Genomic DNA, 7493 nt, shown 5'->3' with positions numbered 1-7493 from the left:
TTTACTGGCTCTCTATGTTTCTCTAAATAGGTTCTGATTTCTAAAACAAACACTAGTAGAGATTAAGAATTCTATACTAAAAGTTTACTGTGGTATGTGTGAAAAAATAGGTCCTTCATAACAAAACGCATGTGATAGATTAATAGGGATGAGGTCAATCTTTAGAAGTGGGCTTTGGTTGCAAGTTTTTCCAAGTTAGGTTTGTAAAAGTTTTTCAATATCAACATGAGAGATTAACTTGCAGAAGTGTCACAAAGTGAGGTAAACCCTGGATAGAGATGATTGAAATTGAGAAATGCTTGAGGGAAGAGCTTTTCTGAGGGTTCTATGGTGTAATGGTGAGCATTCTGGACTTTGAATCCAGTGATCTGAGTTCAAGTCTCAGTAGAACCTAGTTGATGTCTTTATCTGTTGATTACTTCATACATTTATTTGCTATACCAGAGTCTGCAATTGGACTTAGTGCCTACACAGAGCCAAAGCCAGTATTGTCTGCATTTATGGACCATTGTATCTCCATTTTTTAATTGGTCATAGAACCCATCACAGTATAACCCCATAGAATATCGAGGAGGGTATCGGGGAGAGGAAGATTAGATACTCCAGACCTAAATATGCAGAAGATTTTAATTTCACTATCAGAGCAACCCGGGCTCTTGTGACACCTGCGCAAAACCAGACTTATCAACTCTGATCAACTCAGAGAGCAGGGTGCTCTCTGCCTCTGACCGTTTTTTATATAATCATTATTATTTTCAAAATCACAATTAAAAATCAATATTTAAATTTATCAAATTATAATTTTGCATGATTTTATTATTTTTTTTCATTTTCTTATTCAAATTACCATTGTGAATTTATCCTTTTCTTTATGGTGTGTAGTGTGTCTGAACTTTCACGCACAACTGTATATTTTCACCTTGTCCATTTCAGGATTGCAAGTCAAAAGAGGGAGAGGTTTACAATTGGAATGAGAGGCGCAAAATGTGAGGTCAGGAAAAGCCAGGTATGTTTCGGTACAGCTCATCAAAGAAGACAAAAACACAAAAAGACAAAACAAAAAAGTGTGTTTGAAAATGTATGTATAAAACATTAAAATGTATCTTGCCTGTCCAGACATTACTTGGGAGCTCAGCACCCCTAAACCTCTGATCCTAGACTCACCCCTGGTTGGAACTAAAAGCATGCAGGTATTCAGGCCCTTGTCCTCGTTATGGGGGTGGATCAGACCAACGATTGGTGTTAAATGCAAACTTTGAGTTATACAGAGGTTTATGTACAGGGCATCGTGGATCAGGAAAAGAAGCAACCCCTTCGGGATGCCATTGCTAAGGATTCTGATGCACGAGAAAAGCTGCTTAGCATGACCTGCCACTTTATACTCCCAGTGACCTGTATGACAAAGGGTTGGTGCAAAAGCTTCATTTAACACGCTAGCTTCCCAATTATACCCAAGACCATGTAAACAGAGACAGGAAAATGGCTAACTTGTTACAATTTGGATAATTTTACTTAGGGGTGCATTTACTTGTTGTCAGCAGTGAAGAAAATGGGTGTATGTTGAGGTATTTGGAGGTGGACACCACATTAAAATATTAATATTATATGAAAGTATCAGAATTTCAGTGTTGTCCTATTAAAAGATATAATAAAATACTGGTAGAAATTTGGAGGGTGTACACACTTTTGTTGTATACCGGGACACCGTTCAGTGATAGCACCTCCTGAGCAGCTGATTAAGACTCGTCAGGCAAAGCTGCAACTTCTTATGCATATTTACCCTTTTTCTCGTTTTCATAGCTTAAATTAAAGCTGTGAAAAAGATTGTGCAGTTCTTCCTCGCAAGAGGAAAGTAGTGAAAATCCCTTAAAGCCATTGAACGCCCATGGCAGGCTCGGAGGTAGAAAGTGCATTTTGGAGTCTGTTTTTGCTCTGCAGCTGTAATTTTTCTGTTTTTAATGTAGCTGCTCAGGGACCTAACCACAGCTGTCACACCGCTGAAACTGTAATCCTCTGTATATGCGCCGGCCTGCGCTCCACTGGGTTTCTGAAGGTGTAACTTAGCCCTGCATTGCTGCCACCGCTGAAACCTTTTTAAGCTGTCAGCTTCAATATCTGCTTTTTGCAGCAGCTAAGAGGTGCGGGCAAACTTGTGTGTTTACCAGCCCTAGTCGTTATAACAGCAGTATAAGGGAGCTGAAATTTCCTATGACCTTCCTGACCTGAAACTCATTTTCTTAAACTAGTGCACACACACAAAAACACAAGCGCATCTCTCAGCAGCATGACAGCTGTGGTCACGACCTCAGATGCAGAGTTGTTTCCTCAGAGCAACCAAAGTGCTGCAGTGTCATAAAAAAGAGAGGAATGTCAAAGCGCAGCACTCGAAATTCAAATGCTTTGACCCGAAGCTCATATCAGAAGCAGACTGACAGTGTTTTTCTTTTTGTTACTAAATATAAGACTGACTCTGAGCTTCAGCCCGCCTCAACAGCTGGGTCCATCTTTGCTTTGTGAATGTCTGGGCCCTTGTATCCGATGAGATAAAGGTGGTGAACAAAGGAAATGCAAGTTTCAACATTTATCTGCAAACCATTTTTGCAAAAAGTATCCCTGATATTTAAGTTGGATGAATAAGTATCATCCGGAGTTCATTTACATATGGATCTTTATTCATGTCCCAAAAAGCGATTCGTTTTATAAAAAACAAAGCAACAATTAACTAGAGGGCATGGCTCTGAATAAAACAGCTGCTAACCTTCAGTGGAGGTTAAAACCCAGAAACTGTCCTTAAGATGCAAATATGGGGCTGACACGAATACAGAGGTGAATAATAAACTAAACAGTTTATTTCTCATTAATTTCATAACTTTAATGTAGAAGCAAAACAGAGTTAGAGCTTCTGAAAATGAATTTTGACAGAATTTTATTGGTAAGAAGAAGCTGATTATGAAATTACACTAATCCCATTTATCAGCCATATGACCTTTTTCTACCCATATCCATAAACCTTGTAATCTTTCAACAATTCAGCTTTACGTTGTTCTTTCTTATAAATCATTCTTTTGGTGGACTATTGAATGTCCTTCAATCATATTCACTCTGCACATCCTAGATCTAAACTTTTACCAAAATACTTAGTCCTACAAATACTTTGTTTCCTACAGTATAACCCCATTTTCATTTCATACATACATTGTATCCATCTTTATTTTCTAAGTATCCCTCTTCTCCCCTTTTTTTCCCCACTCATTTATTTTGAAAAGCGTCAAGATCAGTTGTTAAGACCCCATCTTTTCTCGAAATTGTCCTGAAATACGGTGAAGAACTGTTCATGGACTTCCTCCTCCAGAAGGTTGACGAGTGATGAACATGAACAACTTCCTGTTCAGCAATGAGGGAAATATTTTAGAGCTAGAACCAGAACAAAGATTCCTGCTCCTTTGAAGGACACTGGACCCAAAAATCCCTGCTGTGCTTTAAAGTGAGGCCCAACAGGATCCATACGGTTCCCTTCGACCAGCTCTTCCCACCAGTGGGGTCACATTTCCTCTCCTGTTCCAACCTTTCATTCCCCAGAGAACAGAAACTTTGACTCTACAATTGCATCGGCAAATTTTCTAAATTGAGCCGTCCTGCATCGAACGCTGCTAGAATCTCTAAAAAAAGAGTAGCTTTTGGTTTTTTTTGTGGGGGAGATCACTTTAAGGAGTCAAATTTAATTTGTGAAAACTGAACGCAGAGCCTTTCCCTAACTTATACTAGGAATAAATGGGTGTCAGGAATGAAATATGAATACCAAACACAGCCTGCGTGTTTCTCTTGCATGAAGCTGGTTTGCTACGAAGGAAGAAGCGAGACGACAGCTGGAAGATCCAGAGGAGTGGCCCAATTGATCACATCTGGGGAGAAAACATTCATCTCTGCCAATATTCCCCTGGTCCAGAGTGTGGTGCTCATCATCAGATTTGTTTATTTTGGTAAATCTTCCTCGCTCTTCTCCTTTAAGTGAACCCCTCTCTCCTGTCACTTGCAAACTTGGTGTTGGTGTGAGCTGATGGAGCATCCAGGATTGTCAGTGCGAGCAGTCTGCATGGTTCTGCTTCAAAGCCCCTGTTGAGTTAATGGGTGTGTCATGACGGATCTTTGTCAGCCCCCTGTGGTGATCCCAGGCTCCCAGTGACTGAATCCTTTGCTTTTATGGATATGTGTGTTTAGCTGGCTCCATTCCTTAGGGTTAAACCTCGATACTCGTCTGTAAAACTGCTTTATCTAACCTTTTGTCTCTTTTTATTTTATTTCAATATTTTTGTTTGTTTCTTTCCTGATGTGGTCATAATTCCTCTGATGAGATCAAAGATGAGACGTACTGAATAATTAAAGCAGCCGACCTTTACACCTCTGACCGATCCTTGTTTTTTTTCCTGTCTCATCATCTGCAGTTTTAGCTCTTCAGTTTTTATCCTTGCTCTAACTTTCAGGAATCGACAGAAACCTTTATTGATTCCTGAACTTCATTGCCTTTATGCCCTCAGGTCCTTGAGTCTAAGCTTCCAGTTTCTTTGCCCTGAGCTTTAAAGTCAAAAGTGACAGAGTCTCGGGTCATGGCTTCCAAACTTATTTGTAGTTGCTCCTGCAGACTGTGAGTGGCAGGTTGATCCTGCAGGACTTATCAAAATTGTTTTTAAGGTCTTATCTAGTGTCGAGTGAGATTATTTGTGAAATTTAATAGCTCCAAGTTTTCTGCGAAACTTGTGAACACTTTTGGTACAAAAACCAAGGCGTAGCTAAATTCTGGCTTCTGGCTGTGCTTTTCCAGACCTGCTGCACTGAGATCCAAATCTCATAAAAATAACTCTGATTAGATGTCTGATGTTATCAGTTTGTCCCACTGAGGCATAAATTTGTTTCTGAATGACTTTATAAGGCACTATCACAGTTAGAGTTTACAGTTGCTGAGATAATCGACTGTTTGGACAGACAGGCCATGTTTGTGACAAGCCCAAACCATTATTCTTCCACCACCTTACCTGACAGTTGGTCGGAAATTGTTGCTGGTGTGCTGTCTGAGCCTTTGATGAGTGATGAGCCTTTGACACAATTTTTTGCTTATGTCTATTTAGCAGTAAAATAAAAAATAAAAAGCTGGTCAAAAAGCTGGTATTTGTTTCAGGCGTCTTTTTATTGCAACGATTTATCAGCCAGAGCTATGTGACTGTGAAAGAATAATCTATTTTTTTAATGTATTTACCTTGATGTCTCCTTGCTGCTTTCTCTCTATTTCTGTGGCGACAACCATCCAACACCGAACCCTCACTAGTTTGGTCTCGTCTGTCCAAAGATATATTTTACCCCTCTGTTCCACTAGATGATGAAGGGGTGCTTAAGTTCACCTTTGCAGCTGATCGCAGCAACCCTAGTCAGTCAGAGCTGTCCCATCCTGTGTATTGGGGTGCATTTCTGAAGAATCTCTGGAGCATTGAGACATGCATCCTAAAATACGCTGCTGAATCGACTCCACGTCAATTTCAAGTAAAGCCTATCGTTAATTGGATCCAGTTGAGTTTACAAGTAAAATACTTCATGTGCAGACTTTGGATCGCAGTACATTTTGCGTTATATAAAAAATTGTTTCCAAAGTTAATTAACAGCCATTATTAAGCTAAATAATAAAAAAAAAAGAGCAGCACTGCCCAAATAATCATCTTTCCTTTCCTGGCGTGATCGCCTGCTATGTTTGGCATATTGGTCAGAAAGCTAGGTGCATGGGATATGTCTCAGGAACGTTAATCTCAGGCATACTGCCCTTGTAAGGGTCTCTTTCAATAAAATGTATGTATTGAGAGTTTTCCTAAATCAACTTTGGTGAACTTAAAGCCCTGAACTTTAGTGGGACTATGCAGGAATTCAGCAGCAATTTCATGGGTCTAACCGCAAGAGAGATGTGGTTACAAAGTAAAACAGACTCGGGCATAAAGATTATTAAAACCTTTCAATAAACAAATACCTTCCCTATAAGAGAAATTCAGAATAACAGAAAGGTGTCTAATAGGCTACATTAACACAGAAGCCTGAAGTGACCCACGTCCGATTTATTTGCCTTGAGGCGACTTGTATCTGATCTTTTCATGGCAGTCTGAACAACTGAGATCAGATTTTTTCCAATGTGACCCAGACCACTTGGCTATGTGGTCCTGAATCCGATATGAATCTGATCTTTTTAAATGTGACCTGTGTCTGAACGGCCAGGTCACATTCATCCAACCTGAACACCATTAATACTCGACAAAGGTCATGATTCTGCGTCTTGCTACGCAAAAGCAGCAAGAAAAACAACAACCATGGCGGACAACAATGTGGAAAATAGTTTTTATTTTGAAAAGATTGTGTTTTTAAGGTTGGAAAAGATTGCTAGATACGCTCTGGTAAAACAAGCTATGTTTACTTCCGTAAACACAGCACACGCTGGCTCTGTCATGATTTAGCAGGTTACTAGCCCAAATGCAGAACTCCCACAGACACTGAGGCAGGATTAAAGTCCAATGTTTATTTGGATTCACACAGGGTTCTGCCCTGAAAGGCAGAGAAGACAGAGCACAGGTTAAACTCAGGGACAGATAAACAAGCTCAAACTCACTGGTTCGCTGGTTCTGACAGACTGGGTTTAACAGGCACAGAAAAGCAGATTCAGGCAGGCAAGGCAATGGCATGGAGAGCATGGCAAGGCAAGGCAGCACATGGCAGTTCATGGCATGGAAACACCTGGCAACAATGGCTAAGACCTCGATCCGGCCCAGAGTGAAGCTATCAACCAGCTTATATAGGGAGAGGTTAATCAGCAGAGCTGATAGGAATCAGCTGAGCGCAGAGAACCAGCTCCCAGGAGAGGATCCATGGCGCCCTCTGGTGGGCAAACCTCTGGATCCCAACAGAAACAGAAGCCCACAGGAAGGGATCCACACAGCCCTCTGGAGGGCAAACCTTTGGATCCCAACAGGCTTGTGATATCATTACTCTACTGCGCATGCGGGACACTTGCATTGTATGAATGCAGTACATGCAGGAGATCACATACAAGTCGCATATATTTGGAAATGTGAATGGCAATGCAAAAAAGGCGGATTTCACAGAAAATCAGAATTGAGCATCAAGGCCTGCAGTGTGAACATAGCCTTAGTGTGTCAGGATTTGGTTGTGGTTTAAGGACCAAAATGCAGAGGCAGGGAGGCAGAGGTGAGTTTCTTGTTGGTTTAATAAAAGGTTAACAGAACACAGAGTCAGGAAATCCAATAATCTAACATGAAAACAAAGTAAAACAAACCAGAAACCAAGGAGGCATCTGGGGGGAACAATCACGAGAAGGAGGACTCAGAGAGACGGAGTGGGAGGAAGTTAGACGAGGAACCAGCACTGAGGAACTGAACAGAGAGTGTATTTATGGGAGACTGAAATAAAGAGAGGACTAACGAGCAGATTGGGAGCAGGTGTGAACA

At 40.8% G+C, this 7493-nt stretch overlaps 1 protein-coding gene and 1 non-coding gene across 3 annotated transcripts in view; both read left to right on the top strand.

Moving 5' to 3' along the window:
• The window catches only part of LOC107090620 (histone H2A-like), a 665777-nt gene that overhangs the window by 171160 nt on the left and 487124 nt on the right, over positions 1 to 7493 (top strand). The gene's annotated exons all lie outside the window — the stretch shown is intronic.
• trnaq-uug lies at positions 322 to 393 on the top strand. The gene has a single exon. It is a non-coding gene; the product is annotated as a tRNA-Gln (tRNA).

This window comes from Cyprinodon variegatus, unplaced genomic scaffold, assembly GCF_000732505.1.
Source record: "Cyprinodon variegatus isolate N-32 unplaced genomic scaffold, C_variegatus-1.0 Scaffold303, whole genome shotgun sequence".
Classification (NCBI taxonomy): domain Eukaryota; kingdom Metazoa; phylum Chordata; class Actinopteri; order Cyprinodontiformes; family Cyprinodontidae; genus Cyprinodon; species Cyprinodon variegatus.
The sequence above is the reverse complement of the archived record's forward strand: the minus strand, read 5'-3'. Positions and strand labels throughout refer to the sequence as shown.